General features: G+C 46.3%; 1 long non-coding RNA gene across 1 annotated transcript; it reads right to left on the reverse strand.

Annotated features, from left to right (window-relative positions):
* Window positions 1–2,491: 2,491 nt before the first annotated feature.
* LOC148054407 (uncharacterized) lies at window positions 2,492–16,662 on the reverse strand. The gene is made up of 3 exons (XR_015707156.1): window positions 16,574–16,662; window positions 7,318–7,496; window positions 2,492–2,765 (listed from the first exon to the last, which is right to left on the reverse strand). It is a non-coding gene; the product is annotated as an uncharacterized LOC148054407 (long non-coding RNA).
* Between the last annotated feature and the right edge of the window lie 1,995 nt (window positions 16,663–18,657).

Consider the following 18,657-nt stretch of genomic DNA (forward strand, 5'->3'; position numbering starts at 1 on the left):
ATGCTGCCAGAAGGTTGTAAAGCAATATTATAAATGGAAAACAGAGTCTGGTGTCCATATAGCTGAGATTGGACATTAGCCCTCCATTTGGTTTTTCTTGGTCAAGTTTGATGTTTTCGTCCATATTGGCTTCATCTGATTTGTACGGCTGGCCTGAGAGCATTTCACTGTGAGCACCATGTTTTTCCATCAAGCTCAACATTAGTCCCACATTGATTTCCATGTTAGATCCACTGGTTTCAGCATTAGCTCCAGCTGTCAGAACTTCACCTTTAGTGAACATACATCACCATCCGTCGCCAGAGTTGTTAAAAAGAAACATGGTTTCCATGGAAATCATTGCCGATACTAGTCTAGATGTCTGCTTTTTCTGTGCCTACAGTTAACATAGTAGAAAAAGAAACACGTGAATCCCTGTTTTTCAAAATTTGTCTCTTTGTAGTGGAAAAACAAACATGTCTAAAAGATTGAGAAGAGGCAGGGAGTCTGATTTCTATGTCCAGGGTCCAAGGTAGCTGGTTGCCAGGAGCTGAAACCACACCGATGCTGTGACTGGGGTGGGAAGGTGCTGGTTCCCTGCACCTCCTGCCTGCCTTGTGCAAGATGGGACAGTGGGTGCACAGTTTTCATTTATCCATCCGTGTTTGCATGAATCCAGAGACAAGGGAGCTAGGCAGAACCATGTCCTCTGCGGTAGAAGGTGGAAGATCTGCCCATGGCCAAAGAGAGACGCTGAGGTTACTGGCAGAGGACGGCTTATGTAGAGATGATGTAGATTCACCGAAGGACTAGAAAGCAAGAGCGCACTTGTACCAGCCAACAGAGCACATGTACCACCTAAGGTGGGTGTAACTGCTCAGCCTCCCTGTTTGGATGGGAGCCTCAGCTAGCTCTCTCTACGAATAGCCAAATCTGGGCCAGCCAAAGAATTTCCCTTCTTTTTGCATCTAACTAATGAACCTGTGAGAGCACTATGATCACAGATCTCTTTGGACACTTGGGCAAAGTTCATAGGAAAAAAATTACCAAACCATTTGCCAACTTTAACCTCCATTATAGGAAGGCCGAATATTTTACAAGTCTCATTCAACTTCCCATGCGCTTGTCTCCTCCCACACCAGCCTCTTCAATACAGAGAGGCAGCTGACCTAAGGGAGAGTTTGGGTTGAGTTCCTACCAAACAAATGACATTTCCCCACTGCGGTAAGCCTGGAAAGGCACTATGTTAGCACTGTCCAAGTCAATTTTTTCCTTATGTTCAAAGGAAACCCTAGACATGTTTTCTAAATCGCTTTCCAGCCCTTTCAGCAAACAGGAGGCTTTGAAAACACATTCTGAAATCCTTCTCTTCATCTCGATGCATCTGTTCTTTTTCTTCTCCATCTGGACAGCAGCGCAGGTACGCAGACTAGATCCTGGCCTTTGGCCGACATGGTCTTTCCAAGTAATTTTTGGACATGAAATGAAAAATCAGTCCAAAGCTCACTCCGCAAAGGGCTTTTATTTCCATTTGAGTCCACTTCAAGGGGCTGCAACGGGCTTAGTTATGTTATTTTTGTTCCCCTTTCCAAAATAATAGCCCAGCAATCCAAAGTTTGGATTTAGAGAATTATTGGACTGTTGCTGAAAAAGCGAATAGCAGAAGCTGCGTCTCTGTGCTTGTATCTCTAGAGCTGTCTTGACCTCTAATTGTACATGAGATTAAGTCCTCCCTGTCATTCTCTAATTCAAGATCAGGCTCCTGGACCGACTTCAGACAGTTGCATTAGGCAGAAATAAGAGCTGGCACAACCAAGTGATGCCATTATTCATCCAGCAGGAAGAGCAGAGCTCCGTAAGTGACATTGGCTGGTAGACAGCAGGCACCTCCTGGAGACAAGACAGGACTGCTGGCTGTGAGATGGCATGCTCATGGAGCCAGGACAGAGGGCTCAAGCTGACACATCCAACACAGGTAATCTACTGCCACTTCTGCTGTTAAAATGCAGTAAGGGAAGAGGTGGAGGGAGAAATGCTGCTGGCAAGGGGGGAAGAAGAGATAACTAATGAAGCAGCGTGCCAGATGCTTCAGGAGAGAGAGAAGGAATCATATCTACCTGCGATTTTCAAAAAAATCATACGGTCCAGGAGGAGCATCTCTGCCAACTTCCCCCAAGGATCTGAGTTCACAGAGCAGGTGCTTTGGCTTCTTGCAGAGCACTTTGGAAACTCACGGAAGGAGGGAGCGAGCTGAAGTGTGGGAAACCAAAGAAGCCAAGGCTTCCCAGCAGCGTGGCACTGCAATGAGTTTGGGAAGAGGAAACCAGCCTCCAGCTTCACCCTCCTCTGCCAGGAACTTTGCTGCCAACAGGTGACAGAGTGACACTGTGCCCCGGCGGGGGGACAAGGCCACCAGGAGGACTGGGAGCATGGCTCCTCTTCCTCCCAGGAACGCTGGCTGGAAAGGCACAGAAGAGGAGGGGGCTGGAGGAGAAGAGGGAGGTGAAGCACATCCACATGCAGATGAGAAACTTGGAGCTTGCTTTTCCAAAATAAACTCTTGGCCTTCCGAGCTTGACATCCTGCCTCCCCAAGCAGCCAGGACATGATTCCTCCCCTGTAACGAGCCACCCTTTCCATGCACAAAAACACTTCTCTTTTTTTCTGCCTTTTTGGGGCCAGATGGGAGGAAGTCTTCAGTGCTGGATTCAAAATGGCCAATGTCTTTTCCAGTCATGGTAGATTCTATCATCTCCCCGTGCAGAACATACAGCCCCTGCCATGACCTAGAATTAAGCAAGAATTTCCTCTTTAAAGACTTTTTCAACCACTTCCTTTTATTTTATTCCCCCCTCCTTGAGCTGGGGAGGGGCACAAGAGGAAGGACGAGGCAAGGATTTTAGCAGAGATTAGCAAGTCCAGATCCAGACTGAACTAATTCTGATCAAACACCAGTTGCTTATTTGTTGGCCTGTCCAGCAGCAGATTTCGCTAACAGACCCCCTTCCCCTGTCCCACAGTATATGGCTCATTTTGCAGAGGAGCTGATCATGCATGACTCTTGTTGACATCCAGGTTGTAAACCAGTGATTAATCCAAGCGCAGCAAGATTGGAGCCAGGTCCTAGAAAGCGTTTTTTGTGGTTTCTACAGACAGACATTTCCCTTTCCCTCATGAATTGCCTTTCATGTTCATCTCTGAACGCAAGAAAAAAACAAAAACATTTAACTTTTTGACTCTGAAGCAGTTTTCTTTCTCTCAATTCACTTGGGCCAACGAGAAAGTTTCCACAGATTTTCCCAAGTCTCTTCTTTAAGAACAGTACAAAACTATTCATGGAAAGCAGACTTCATCTTCTTGCATGCTGAAATGTTTACTTTGGAGGGTAGAACATCGTATGCATCAGTGGGGTGGAAAATGGGGATTAGGTATTCTCCTGCAGCTATGAATCTCCTCGGTCCACCTCCGTAAAATAGTTGAGCAGGTGCATGACTAAATTCACTGCCGAAAAATGAAAATGCAAGGTGAGCATGTGCTAGGTAAAGTACAGGAACAGCGCTGGTGAAGACGCAGTAGCGCAAGCTCAGCACGTGCCCAACATCAGAGATAGTTTGAATTTAGTTGCCAGCTTGTGCAAGCAAACACCATGATCTCACCTTCACTTTGCTTGTGGCCAAAGGCTGGATGGTCCCTTGAGATCAAGGGATCTAAAAAAGTGTTTGATGTTAAGTATTATGCAGTTTTACTGGTCTAAGGCTTGGTGAAACACAGGTGCTCCCTAAGGCTGGTCTTTGAGTGAAGTTCTTGGCTTTACCAGAGGCCACGTCCCTCTCCTGCCTACCTCACCAAGTACAGGGAAACCAGAGAGCCTGGCACTCTCCATTGGTCTTGCAAGCCCAAGCCCACATCTGCTGGAAAAGTTCCCCACTCCATCACCTAGCATGCTTGCCAGTCTCTGTAGATGTTGATTTGGAAGGGATTTGCCATCTGTGGGATGAACAGTAAGAAAAGGCAACAGTCTCAGTGAAGAACTACAGGAGCCCAAGAGGGGCCACATCTGATGAGCCACAAGCCACCCAAAGCTCCTTCCTTCCAAACAGGAGGAGGAGGAGGAGGAGGTTGTCGTCTTTGTCATCATACTTGGGTGATCCGTGGAACTTTCTGCTAAAGAATCCATTGTGTTTCCTAACACTGGTAAGTCCACAGCTACCTTATACCTAAAATGAAAAGGAGGTCCTAGACCAAAGGGCTTCAGCCAAAGTGTGGTTGCATCAATGGTATACATGCCATTTACTTCACCAATGCCTCAATCCCAGCAAATTTAGTTAAATCAGAGCTGTGTCAGTTTTGACTAGCAGATTGACCTACTCCCCGTCAAAAAGAACGGAAAATTTGTTCTTGATTTGCAATGCTACATCAGGCTTCTGGGTGTTGAATCACAAAGTCAGCCCTAGGGAAAGCCTGAAGCCAGTCGGTTTCCTTTTGTAGCGCTGTATCTCTCTTTCTATTTCTAGTGCACTTTAAAGTACAGGAGGTTGTGTGCTTCTTATCACTTCCAAGCAGCACTATAACACAAGAAGCAAGCAGCAGACAGTCCATGCCAAAGCATGAGTTAGGAAACAGGCCTACTGGGGATTTTTTTTGTTGCTGCTGTCATTATTATAGTGTTGTTGTTGACTTTGTCTCTGCTTTAAAAGAATGTAACCACCACCAAGAGCAAATATCAGAATAGAAGCTGCATTTCTGTTAATCCAGCCACTGTTTCCCATTTCTGTTTATCTTTCTGTCTAGGCATGCAAGAGGCTCAGAACAGAAATGTGACCCTGTGCCAACGCCATGTCCTCACCCAAAGCCAGTGCATCGTCTCGCACTGCTGGGGCATCCCTACACCCCTGCGCTTTATCTGTACTTTTGCTGCAGTACTGACCTGCAACGTCTCTAGGAGCCAAAGGACGTGCATGTTGCTTAAAGAAAAGCTGGGATGGGTAGCTTAGATTTGATGCCTAAATTTTAAATTGCTGAAATCAGATGATGAGGACTCCTAGCCCTGACTGCAAGAACAGCTGATCTCTCTGGGAGGTAGAGTTTTCTCCCTGTGCTGGTTTTGGCTGGGACAGAGTTAATTTTCAAGAAAAGCATATGTAGGGATGGGGTTACACTGCCAGCCATCCCATTCTGCCCTGGAAGGGTGACAGATGCTGCACTTGCCAGGGTATTGCAAGTGCTGGTACAGTCTATGCAAGGTAAAGGCTCCCAAGTATATTTTGGTGGTATAGTATCTTTTTCAGCAGGTTGATGATTACAGTGCTTGTAGGAACATGCATCAGCTGGACACAAGTACAAGATGCAGCTCACAGGTACATTCCCCAAGAAAAGCTTATGGCCTCTGCTCCATTTGGACCCACTCTCCCCAGGTCTTGGCTCAAGGCAGCCTCATACACAACAAGCCAGAGCAGGAATTTGCAGGAAAAGCCCCTTTCAGGTCAACATTAGGGAGGTCAGGACACAGATCACAGAGGGCAGTCCTACAGAGAGTCCTCAAAAAGGGCTGTGAGCCCCAAAACTCATCCCTGTTCCCACTTGTTGCATGCCATCCCCCTCCCCACTTACTTCCACTCCTTTCCCTCCGAGCTCCCCACACACAGTTCTTTTGCTATAAAAATGTCTAGCTGGCTCTTAAAAGCACCTAAGGCCTTCGTGGCCTTCTTGGCAACTGCCTCCATCATTTTACTGCCCTGTCAGGGAAGAGCTTTGTATGGAATTCCCTTTTTGCTAACGGCCAGGCAGCGGCTCCACTGACTTTGAACCTCCTTCCCAATACCAGTATGAGCCATTTACCCTGCTCAATCCCTTCCTAATTTGGAAAACCTCAGTTCAGGGGTTTAGGATCCCCCCCCCCACAAAGGGTATGTTTTGGGCATGGACTCATCATCATTGCCTGGGTCCACAGGACAGTAACATCCTTCCTGACAACCACAAGCAAAAGCAGTCATTGTTTTGAGCATGGTCACTCTCCCAAGGTGATGCCATAACTGTATCTCATCTAAGTTCCCAGCTGATTCCTTGCCACAGGGAAACTCGGCATCCCATATTCTTTTTCTAGCTGTGTTTTTTACCCCATTGTAGCTGTAGAGCTGAAGGCATCAACAGATTTCTGTGATTTATGAGAAGGCTTTATGCCTTCCTCCTTTCTCTTTTGTTCTAATACTCTGGCTTCTCGATATGACCTTGAAAGCATTCTGATGTCTCATCATATGGTTTCAGAAGTGCCCATTTTTGTGCCAAGAAGAATGATTCGTGACCAGGAATGAAAGAGATCTTGTTATTTAGGCTCTGGAGAGCAGAACAGAAAGAAGCAGCTTGGTACCTTGTCTTGAGTAAGAGCAGAAGCAAAGTCTGTAAAGCTGTCTGCCTCACTCCCTTTCAGACACATCTTTCAAAGCTTCACCTCCAAATGTGAAATTCCAAAAGCTACAAGCTTATCAAAGGAAAGGGAACACAGCCCAGTCATTGTTATTCCCTAAAGAACTCAAAATGACATAAAAAAAATAAACCCAAAGATTACATTACAGAAAACTCTACCAATGCATTTGAAAGACGGTGTATATAGGGCTGCATATTCCAGACCCTCAGGCATTGCGAGCTCCAGGGATGCTCAAACTCCTTCATTTTGCCAACATTAATAAGATGTCGCTTGAGGTCATTGCTCACACCAAAAGCCAAAGTTATCCAACTTCTATTATCTGCTCCCCTGTCTTTATCCAGCTGGAAAACACTGTGTATTCATTTAGCCATCTCTCAGGCACGGTCCAGTTATTCATCAGATCTTAAAATGGAGGCTTCAGTGCCTTGGACAGAGTGTAAGCACTTAAAAGAGAAAGGATGGATTTATCAGAGCGGTGGTTTTCCACTTGTGGCCATCATTCCCTGGGGGCCCTGGGGCTTATGTTCAAAGGGAAGAGCTGGTGCCAGTGGGTTTGATGCTCATCGCTGCATTGGGAAACTTTTCAGAGACTTTGGACAGACAGCTGATCAAAATGATGGTAGTGGAAGAGAAAAAGGAGGGCGTGGAAACCCCTCAGGAGATGGAGAGGAGCAGAGATGAAATGAGAGTACAGCCCAGCTGTGTTTTCTTTCATTTCCAACATCATTTCTGCCATTGCATTTACTTCCAGGGGAGCCAGCCTGGATGGTCAGCAGTGGAGACCTACAAAGCCGCAGTGGACTAGAGGAGAGAGGCACTGAATTCACACTTGCTGGGGTACAGGCCCCCAGGTTGCACACAACTTCACTGCATGATTCCCAGCCCACGTGCCCACTGCCCAAAGGGCTACTCACCAGTTGCTGTATCTCAAAACCCCATCCCCCTGATTTCAGCTCCATCAGCCAACACACAGGAGAGCAGTCCCTCTCCTCACATGAGGAAACTCAAGTCCAAAGGGGCATCCTTGGAGTCCCTGAAACAAACTTCTCCCAGCTGAAGCAGTCATCTCTCCACCACACTGAATTGCTCCCAGCTGCCAGGAAGGAGGAACAGGAGTGACTGATGTTAGCTGAGTAAATAGCTAGATGGACAGGCAGACAGACAGATGGAGAGAGATATATACACACATATACATACGCATTGAGTTGGATGCATACAGAGAATTACAGTTTCGTGAAGCAAGTTTCTGCCCCGCAGCTTACTTGACCTCAAATTCTGTTTCTCCCTTGCTAAGCTAATAATCTCACTTGTGGAACCTTATCAAGTGATGTTTGACAATCCAGTAACTATATTGCATCCAGGAGTTTTTTGTCCTGCACCGTAGCAGCAATATCTCCAAAAAACTCCTACTAAAGCCAGGACCACTCCTCATAAATCACACACACGCATTGGCTGTCTCTTAATCAATCTTCTCCAGGTGTTCCCTCACTCAACCTTACCACTATCATCTTGAGGCTTTTCCTGGCAACTCTGATTTTTTTTTTTTATCCCCCCCCCCCCCCACCCCCCCAAAGCAACTGCCTGGCCATGCTCAGGGTCTTTGGCTTTTGTGTTTTCTCCCTGGTAACATCCTGCCACCACTTTTCTTTTTGCAGAAGTCTCAACGGTCCATAGATACCATCTTCAAGTGTCTGATGAGGTTGTAACTCCCACAAAGATACTACGTTGGCATCTCTACCTCCGTTTGGTTGCCTACCAATCAAGCAGATTAAAAATATTTTATAGACACCTTACAAATACTTTATATATATATTAAAAGTATACTTCATTCCTTTTGAAGCCCACTTCATTCCTTTTCCCTATTACCACAGCATGAAGCTACATATCTCCAGGAGCCCTTCGCTGGTACCCAAAGAAAGCTTTTTCTCTTGAAACATTTTTTTTTTTCCAAGAGAAAATGTAATTTCTCAACAGAATGATAATCTTTAACTTAAATTGCCTGATATATTTGAAGACAGTTGATAAATCATTTAAAAAGTTAAGCATTTCTCTGCATTGAATCATCTTGTAATGAAAAAGATTAATTTTGTCATTGCTTCAGTTTTGAACAACTTTCTTTTTTTTTGCTTTCATCAAAGTCTTCCATGAAAAACATACTGTTTACTAATAAAACCTGTACTACTTTACATTTTAAAAAATAATTTAAAAAAAACATGGAACATATTTTTAATTCCTATTTTTGGTAATAGCTCAGGCTTAGCACCATGCTGACAGAGCTACATGCCTTCTAGTGCAGAGCTGGCTGACATCCAGCCAGCTGAGAGTATGGGCAGAGAAGGTCACGTCTGCTTGCAAAGGACCATATAGATGTCCCCTAAAATTCCTCTGAGCTTTACTGCCCAAATGCACAGGGAGGCATCAAAAAAGCCTCATTCTTGAGATGACTTAGATAGTCTTGCACAAACAGGAGCTAAGAAACAGTCCAGAGCTGCCTCTTCTCCATCCTGCCTGGCTTTTTCCTACCTCCTGTCAAGCCCCTGGAGAACCCTTGCAGTGGTGGGACATGCTGCGTGACACCACCAGGTAGGGACATTGCTGTCGGTGTGTCCGCAGCAGCACAGAGCCAGTTTAACCTGCCTCTCCCAGCCAGAACAAGCGTTCCCAGACCAGGGGCACAGAGCTGCTCTGGGTACACAGGGCACTTCACGGTGGTATTTGAAGTGCTTGAACGCAGCCCGAAGAGCCAAGTGCCTTCTCCAGGCCATCACGTGGCCCCCACGCAGAGCTGGGAGCTGCCGCCGCTGTTGGCCGCTGCTTCCAACGTGCACGTGAGTGGCTTCCCAAATGCCTGTGCTGAGCTGGGGACCAGATGCATCCCTCCACAGCCCTTCCACCAGCTGCATTTTGGGGCCGGGTAAAACGCAAGTGTCACAAGTCAGGGAAAAAAAAGCTTTTTCGAAGTGCTCTCTCTCTGTCACCGCCCTGAAGCCCTCTGTTTGGGTCAAAAATTTAAAAATTAGCATGTCTTAACTTGATTTTTTTTTTTTTTTCTGGCTGATAATAAAAAATTGCTATGCATAGTAAGTCGCATCCCACTCTCCTTCTCCCCGGACCATTTACATGAGACCACTGCTCTGAACCATCACTGGAGCTGCCTGAAAACCTTGGGTTGCCCCAACAATCTGAGCCTATTTGGGATGTTTGAACACAAAGCATTTCCTAGACGGGGGCGGGGGGGAAATTGTATTTCTAAGCAGCTTTAATACACACAAGGGAAAGCATCTCTTCTGAAATTGAGCCTGTTGTGCCTAAAGTGTTAGCCACTCGAGATAGCACGGAAAAGTCATGGTCCCTGCCCTTTTTATATCTATTGCCTAGTTCTGGAAACTATCCGATGAGTAGCCACTTTGACTTTAATAGGATGAATCATTGTTAAAACCATCATGTGCTTATAAATGTTTACATGAGTGGGCCTTAAATGGAGATACCATGGCGGGGGCGGGGGGGGGGACCAGAAATGAAGCTAAAAGCTGCAGCCAGAGCCAAACGACACTTGTCTGGAGGGTTTCAGATCTGCTGTTTCTTGATTTGAAAACAAACTGTCCCCCCCAGGGACAGAATTACTAACCTTAGCACTTGGGAGATCCCCAGAAGTCATTTCTTCTGCTAATAAATGACACCAGGAGAGACAGTAGTGCCTGATGCAGAGGTAGTAGCAACAATAAAGAGGTAAGTAATTCAAGGGAATAAATGTCTCCTGGCACTGGGAGTCACAGGACTACTCACATGTTGGGAATGGCTCATGGAAAGGTCTAAACCTGCAATGAGAAGTCCATGTTCATCCAAAAGAGATTACTGAGAAGTAGCAAAGAGCAGCAGAGAAAGGGCAGCCTGACAGCACCTTTCCCCTGAAGAGCATCCAAAGGACATACACACATTTCACTCCAGTGAATGATTTTGCCCTCTGCCATCTACCTTTAGCAGAAATTCCTGTGATCCCCTGGTCATTGCTCTCATTGGTTTATCCTTTGAGGTATCACATTGTTTTTGTATATGTGAGATCAGTTCTAATCTTGGACCAAAGTTTAGGAAACTTTTAGAGACTGTTTCTTGCAACAACACGTTATTTTTAAATAACAAGTACACTCAGGATACGCTCCTGGCCAGATAGGCAGGGTATGTTTAAGGGCATGGTAAAAAAAAAAAAAAAAAAAGCTCCTCAGGGTTAGTTGTAAGATTCCCACCAAGTTCAGCAGCTTTCAGATCGAGCCTTCTATGAGATAAACCTTAGGCCCCTACCAGACTTCTCTGGCATGGGATCTGGGAGGTTTGCCGTTGGCTTTGAGGCTTTGAATCGGGGCCAAATGATTGCAGCTCCTGGTTTAGGAGAAGAGGAAACAGAAAGGAACTACAGGCTTAAAGGATTAGAAGGAAGAGCTAAAAATAAAGCACCAGCAATGCCAGACCCCAAACTTCTACTGCTTTCCTTGCAAAGAGGACGGGTTTTCCTGTTGTTTTACCGAGGGGAATCAGCCTTCTGTGTGACTTGGAAGAGCAGGACACTGAAGGAAAACCTAGAGCTAATACTCTCCAAGAGCAGAGTTGTTCCTGTTGTTTCTCCTTCTTCCTGGGACTCATCCTCTGGCTAAACAGGGAGAAGAGCAAATGACTCAGCCTCTTCCTGGTGAGCATTTCTCAGCCACTTCAGCTCATTTCAGTGAAGAATTACAGCCAAAATGGTAACATGATTAAAAGAAATGCCAAAAGATAATGCGATTAAAAGACATTGGGCATTTCTATTTGTGCAGCCTATGATGGGAACCATCAGAACAGAGAAATATCCCTGCCTTTACTTCCACCCCCATTGCTGTCCATCTCCTCCTACCTTTTCCTTCAGATCTAAGTTGTCCTTTCTATGTCACCCAAACAGAGATGACACTCGGGAAACAGGGGTGGACAAGCAGCTGTGGGAACAATAAACCGGGAGATAAGCAGCTGGGTGGAAGGGATGTAGGATGTGAGGCTAAGGAGGGGAAAGCTACATGAATGACGCTGTTCTTGAGATGGGGAAGGGCAATTCCACAGGTACCATGGGCTGGAGGTATATTGTCACCTACAAATTGGGAACTAGGTGTGATTTCAGCTGCAGAGACAAGTGGGCTCCAACACCGCAGTAAGCCCAGCTCCATCAGCCCAGTCGTGGATGTTAGCAGAGCACCTACCAAACTTTTGAGCTTCACTTGCTGCTGACGTTCAAATCCAGTGCTGTGTGAGGCCTGGCTCATGGCTGGGATTACCGAAATCCTGCAAGAGGCTTTGGACCAAAAATTCCAGTTTTCAATCTAGTTGATCCTGCCTTGGGGCCTGGATGACCTTTTGGGGTCCTTGAATCATATCTCCCACCTGATCCATTTCCAGGTCACCCCACCGCAGATGAACAAGAACAGGAGCAGGTGCCACCAGGACACCATCCAGCCAATTAAGGCTCAATGAGGGATTTTTCTGGGAATGAAAGAACAGCAGAGAACTGCGTTCAAACTTTTCCTGAGCAGACAGTTCACTCTTGAGAGGGAGCCCAGTGCTCAGACCTAAAAAAACTATACACACAGATATGTTACATATTTATTCGAGGCAGAAATTGGCCAGGAAATGGCTATAAAACACACATTTTGAATAAAAGAAGGGAGATTTATGGCTCTTTTGCGAATCTGAGTCATATCTTTCTGCATCCCCCAGGCAGGGATACCCTAATCACTAACATACCCCAAACATGTACGCACAGTGGGCCGAGAATTGCTTCCTTCTGGCCACAGCTCCAGCTAAAGACGTGATAGGGATTGAGCTACTTTATCTGACAGTTGATAAATGAATTGCCAATTCATTCTGAGCTTGGAGGGGGATTTTTTCCCCTTTAAAAAAAAAGCGCCCTTTTATATACGTCTTTGATCAGTCAGGGCCTTGACAAATTATTTTCCGAGGAATTTCTTGAGCCCTAATGCCACAAGGAATAAGAAAAAAAAAAAAAGATTTGCTCTCAAAGAAAAGCTTTTATGTCTCAAAAATTGCAGCGATGTAAGGGGTTTTCCTCCATTGCTCCTCATCTCCTTTGCTTCAAGAAATGGAGGCAGGTAGCCTGAAAATTCTTCCATCCCACCTAAAGCCAGGAGGCGGATGGGGAGGAAGCACTGCCAGGTCTCCCAGCCCGATTCCTCCCCAGCATGGGGGAGCACCATGAACTCTAGCAGAGGCTGAACAGAAAGGTCATGGTCATCAATGACACTAATAAAGAGGCCCTTTAGCACTCGTATGAGCTAGGGGAGCAGAGGCCAGCTCAGGGTTGTGTCACCAAGAAGCTGATTGCTTGCCACAAACAGCAGCGCTAAGCACTTTGGAAGGGTTGAGATACAAGGGAGCATCTCCCCGGCAGCACTGCCGGGGTCACTCCAAAGGGTGAGAATAAAGCAGTGCTCGCTTGTCTTTTACTAGAGTCTGGAGCAAGGAGGTATCCTGGTTTTGCCAATTTACTCTTTTTACCTTGTCATTGAATCTCACTTCTCCAAGCACGTATTGTGTCCTTGACTGAATCCCACGCAGTGCAGTTAATGAGTTGCACAAGCCAGGTCTGGCTGATGGCTGCACTTTCTATTATCATTAATGTACAAATAACTTATCCCCCCAGTTATCCCACTCATCTGTCCTGCAGGAGTACAGACTCCCAACAGCACAGGATTCAATTAATACAGTTCCACTACACTGGACTTCATCAGGATGGCTCAAGCTCAAAAAAAAACCACCCACAAGACCTTTTTTCCAGCCTAACCCTGCATGGGCACATATGTAACCTGTCTACAGGAAAATTCCTACTGGAATTCCAACAGCAGCCCCGCTGCAGACAAGACTGATGGGTAAAACCTTTTGGTTAAGGGCTAGATGGTCCAGAGAGCATGTTGTAGCTTAATTTCCTAAAGAAATGAGCCTAATCAAATCACTGCAGCTGTCTCTTGGGAGCTTTTCACCTTCATGAGCCAAATTCAACCACCTTCAACAAAAAGACAGAGTTAAAAATTCCAGGTTGAACATTGTTGAGGGTCCTCAGCAAGAAGACATTGAGCTTAAAGAGTTTCTCAAGCTAGTTCGCTCTTTAAATAGTACCTGTTAAACTTTTCCTGGCTCACAGAGCCTCCAGATTTGGCTTCAGATTAAGTCCTAATTTAGGTTATATATAGCTACCGTTACATCTCAGCTAGCTGCACCTCTCAGATGTAGGGCCACCTCTCCTGCTCTTGGAAGTCAGTCCTCCTGGAAAGAGCAGCCGCTGTCTGCCAACCAGCAGGAACAGGAGACGGCGCTGCAGACTGGGCCCAGCTAAGGAACCCAGGGGGTTCTTGCCCCATCCATCAATAACTGATCAAGTTGTTAAAGTTGTCCTAAAAGCTGCCCCAATCGGATGAGAAAGGAGATATCATACACAGCTTTCCTGTACTTTATTAGCAGCTGTGCAAATACGACTAGAATCCAAGCAAACCAACATTAAAAATAATCCGCTGTAAGGATCAGCAATAGCCTGTGACAGTGATAATCCTGCTCAGACCAAGAGCTCACTTCCTTACGGGCAAGAGTCTTCAAAGGTTGCCATGAACTGAACCACGATGTCTGGAAGACAGACATTAGGAAAATATTTAAGACTTCAGATTATTTTTTTTTATTATTAATGCTATAGCACAGTTAGGAATGAGGTGGCCCTTTTGATTCCTAGTCCTGACTTTGTCGTGTTTCTTTTTTCTTTTGAATACTGGTTAGAGCCGAGCAACGTTTTGGGATGGTGGCATGGCGTGACATCACAAATGTCTTTTTTCCACAAGAAAAAGCAGACTCAGTCAAATTGTCTTAACAAAAGGATTCAGCAACCACTACAAAAACTACCTCTGCCTCCCATCCCAGCAGCAATGTTTTATGTCAAAACTTAAGAAGCTTTGATGTTTCCTATCCTAGGAGATGCTTTCCATAGAAACATACTTTATTGTTTCAGGTGAATTGTTTAAAATATTTTATTGTTTCAGATTAATTTTTTTAAAATAGAGGGGAAAAATACAATTATTTCTTTGTAAACTAACCAAATGATGTCATTCAAGTCTAGGCAGTGCTTTGGTTAAATATACCCCAAAAAAGAAGTTATCCACATTGGTCCAATAGTGGTATTTCATTTCCTTTGCAAAGTGTTTTTGGAGGCTTTGAGGGTCACCCAGCAGTGCAAAGTTGCCTCATCTGTGGCCCGTGACCCTGTCTATGCAGTGCTGCCTCCTTCCCTTGCTACACAATCTCAGTGTAGGACACTTGGAAATGAACCAGAACAGGATTTTATTATTTGCTCCCCACGTAGGCAAGCGCTGCAGTCACTGCCAAGCTGGGTTTGTCATCACCACCTTGACTGGCATCGACCCAACAGTAATATTGGTGCCTGTCACTCAGTGAGGCTGTTAAAGTGTCTGTGTGCAGGCACACGCTCTCATAACTCACTGACCAGCTCCAGACTGCTTACGCCATCGTGGACCATCCGTGGTCCATTGACCCTCTGCCTTAAATTAAAAGCTCTCCAAGTCTGGAATTACCTCTCCTTCCCTGCCTGGGCACGCCAAACACCACACTCAGGCAGGGTAGCCAACACTACTTGAACAGCAGCAAATACATCATACTAACCTAGCTTTTCAGCCAGGCTTCATCTAGGCTTGCTTTCCCCAGATATGTGCCCCACAAAAACCATCCTGTGTTTTAGTGGGCCACAGCATTCCTAATTAAAAGCTCTGATGAAGGAGGTGCATGCAGACGTCCTCAGGTTTACAGTGATCTTGAGATGGAAAACCTTGGGGGATCCTCCAGCCTAAGTTTCTGACGAACATCAGGACCTGCAACTGCCTTTGACAGTCTCCCATAGTGTTCTCCAAGTCCAAGTTGACAAGGTATGGACTGGAGAGACAGCAAGGAGGGTGGAAAATTGGCTGGACCATCAGGTGCAAAGGCTGACCGTTAGCAACAAAAAGTTCAGCTGGTGGTTGGCTACTAGCAGCATCCCTCAAGGGTCAGTATTGGCCCCAATGCTTTTTAATTTCTTAATATATTGACAACCAGGATGATGGGACAGAGCACACTCTCATCAAGTTCGCAGATGATACCCAACTAGGGGAGCAGCCAATACGCTGGAAGGCAGAGCTGTTACTCAGAGGGATCCCTACAAGCTGGAGAAGTGGGATGGCAGGAACCTCATGAAGTTCAAAGGTTCAAAGGCAAAGCCCTGCCTCAGGCATGGACAATCCCATACAACCGGACAGGCTGGGGCTAGAAAGCAGCTTTACAAAAAAAGGGCCTGGGGGTCCCAGTGAACAACAAGTTGAACAGGAGCCAGCCACGCGGCCTTGCGGCAAAGATCAGCTGTACCCTAAGCTCTGTGAGCAGAAACATAGCCAGCACGTCCAGGGATGTGATCATAAAGGATGCATTAGAAGTCTAGACACCAAGAGCAGGAAAAGAGAAACTAGTACTCCATCGTGACAACCTCATTACCTTTTGATGAGAATGTTCCCCCAAAAACCCCAGGGACAACAAACAAATTTCTGATTCATCACAGCCCAGGTCCCAGTAAAAGCTGAAGTGAAATATTGATGACTTTGGGATCCCTGGAGCTAGCGAGGGGGATATCACAACAGCACAAAGCCCCGCAGTGACACAGACACGCATTAGTAATGGCATTCTCCACATGCCAGATCACACAAGCGGAGGAAGAACAGCAGCATATGATTATCACCATGATAATAAAAATAGTAATATACTTGTTTGGCCTTGTGCAACAAAAACATCTCAACAGCTGTGTTTATGGATGTAAGTACTACCGGAGCCCTCTGTCCCTTGCTATTAAAGAGCTCACTAGGTGCTGCAGCAGGTTTCTGCCCCTTCCCCCCTCCAATTTAGGGCTGTACTTTCTGTTCATAATTCAAGCAACATTCTTTGCCTTGAGGCAGATTACAAGTCATTTGTTAGGTCTTAAGCAAAGGTGAAGCCCCTCCTGACTTGTAGCACATTATATGCCCCTGAGTGAGAGCACTGCACAGGTTACATAGAAACCCGTTCACAGGGACCAATTTCCACCCCCTCATCACATCCCCATTTTTTACTTACTTGTGCTTAAACGTGCTCCCAACAGCAGCAGCACTGCTGAGCTGACAGCATCACTAGGAGCTACCAATGCATAAACCTCCATGGCAAAGCCCAGCCCTGGTCTTGTCTCCGCCTTTAAGCCCTGTGGTAGGAGGGCTCATCCAGGTGGAAATGGTGCTGGTGGGAAGCCTTGGGGAGTGTCTCCAGCTGCTGCTGCCTAATTCAGGGCAGCTGCAGACCCCACAGGACCCTCCTCCTGCTGATGGGCAGCAATGGGCATTGCCCAGGTATTCCCAGGAGAAGGGCGATGCTAACAGCACAGCTGGCCAGGGTGCTCAAACAAGCAGCATTGCCCCACCACCAGCCCTTGTGATTGACAGTAGGAGCCGTCGCACCTAAATGCATTTATTTGTCTCATAGGGGAACCATAGTGGACACTTGCTGACTTTTAACTTTATTTTAGTGTAGCTGAGTCCTCCCAGGTGCAGGGTGAAGCCTGCAAAACCCACAGCAAAGCACAGTCAGAACCAGCCGCTGAGCCTGCAGGATTTGGTTGAACCAAGCAAAGGAAGCAGAAGACATCGGAGCCACTGGGTGTGGTGGGTTCCAAGTGAAACACGTCAGTATTTCACTCTGAAATGACTTCAGGTTGAAAAATTTCCTTTGAAATTTGAAAAGAGTAAAATCTTTTAAATGTAAACAAAATATTTCTCATTTTTGGGGGTGGGAATTTATTCAAGCCACTTTCTGAACATTTTCCATTCACTTAAAACTTTGAAATTTGTATTACTCACAAAAATGCAGCAAAAGCTTTCATTTTTCCAGAGAGAACTCAAAAAAAAAAAAAAAAAAAAAAAAAGGCAAAATATTTTTTGTCTGGTGATGAGTTCTAGTCCCACCTCCAGACAAGTCATTTCTTTACCTCACTTTCCTCACCAGTAAAATTTCCAACTTTATTATATGTCCTAAAACCCAACAAAAAAGAAAAATCAGGGAGGGGGGAAGACTCAGAACCCCTTGAGAGTCTCATGTAATCACAGGACTCCAGGAACTGGAAACTTTAAGGGGGGGGGGGGGAACCCACACTTTTGCAAATCACATGAGAGTCATCATAAAATTGTCAGAGTTGGCAGCACCATAAAATCTATGATATTGTGGGCTGGATTTATGAGCAAGAATCCTGAGGCTTTGGGATATTTTTTTCCCTCAACCCTCAAGGCACAAAGGCAGTTTTCGGCCCTGGGAAGCAGGGAGGGAGAATGGTTCTGCCCTGGGAGCACAGCCTGGAGCAGCACTGAGAAGAAGAGGGTGACTCTGCCCCTGTCAAGCATCCTTGTCCCTAGGAAAGGAAAAAAAAAAACTCACCAGTGCAGGTTTGGGAGCTGCTGATCCCAGCAGGTACCATGGCAGGGAAAAGCCAGCTCCCAAAAACACCCAGCATCCTGGCTGTTGAAACTAGAAATGTGGAGGCAAGCTGATAGGGGCAAACAAAGAGCCCTCTGTGTGCCTGCTCAGGGCATCTGCAGCCTCCCCAGGTACGAGCCACGGTAACTGCAGGGAGCGTTTTAGCCCAGGAAGGCAGCTGAAAAAACAGCATTGCGACCGCAGCCTGGGAATTCACGTTCGCTCTTTAAAAGATGTTTTTAGCAGAGGTTGGGTTTCTTTCCCTCCTCCTCCACTTGAAGGAATTGCGCAGCCTGCACTTATTTATTATGGTTCATATATAAAGCCCTGTTTTTCTTCTGCCTGAGGACGTTTCACGGCTACTTTCCGTGCTGCCAGAGCAGTGAGCTTGCTTCAAGGCTGTCACCGAAAGGAAGAGTTTTGTGGTGAGGAAGGTCCCCTGCCCACGAGGAGGATGGTGGGCCACCACTGCCTTCTTCACCCACCACACCAGCCCTCCTCCCCCAGCTTCGCAGGGCTTCCCTGGGTGCCCAAGCTCCGTCCTAGCCTGGGGACATGGTTCACCCTCCAGGTCACTTCCCGGGAACTGGCACTGGCGAATCCAGCTCTCCAGGACTCTTCCACCATCCCTGTTCCCAGGCCCATGGCAGAAGCACTCCAGGTCCAGCCCACCCCCCCAACACCCTCAGTGCTGAGGATTG

The sequence above is a fragment of the Nipponia nippon genome, unplaced genomic scaffold (assembly GCF_047370975.1).
Source record: "Nipponia nippon isolate SJK-2023a ecotype South Korea unplaced genomic scaffold, ASM4737097v1 scaffold_30, whole genome shotgun sequence".
Taxonomy (NCBI): Eukaryota; Metazoa; Chordata; class Aves; order Pelecaniformes; family Threskiornithidae; genus Nipponia; species Nipponia nippon.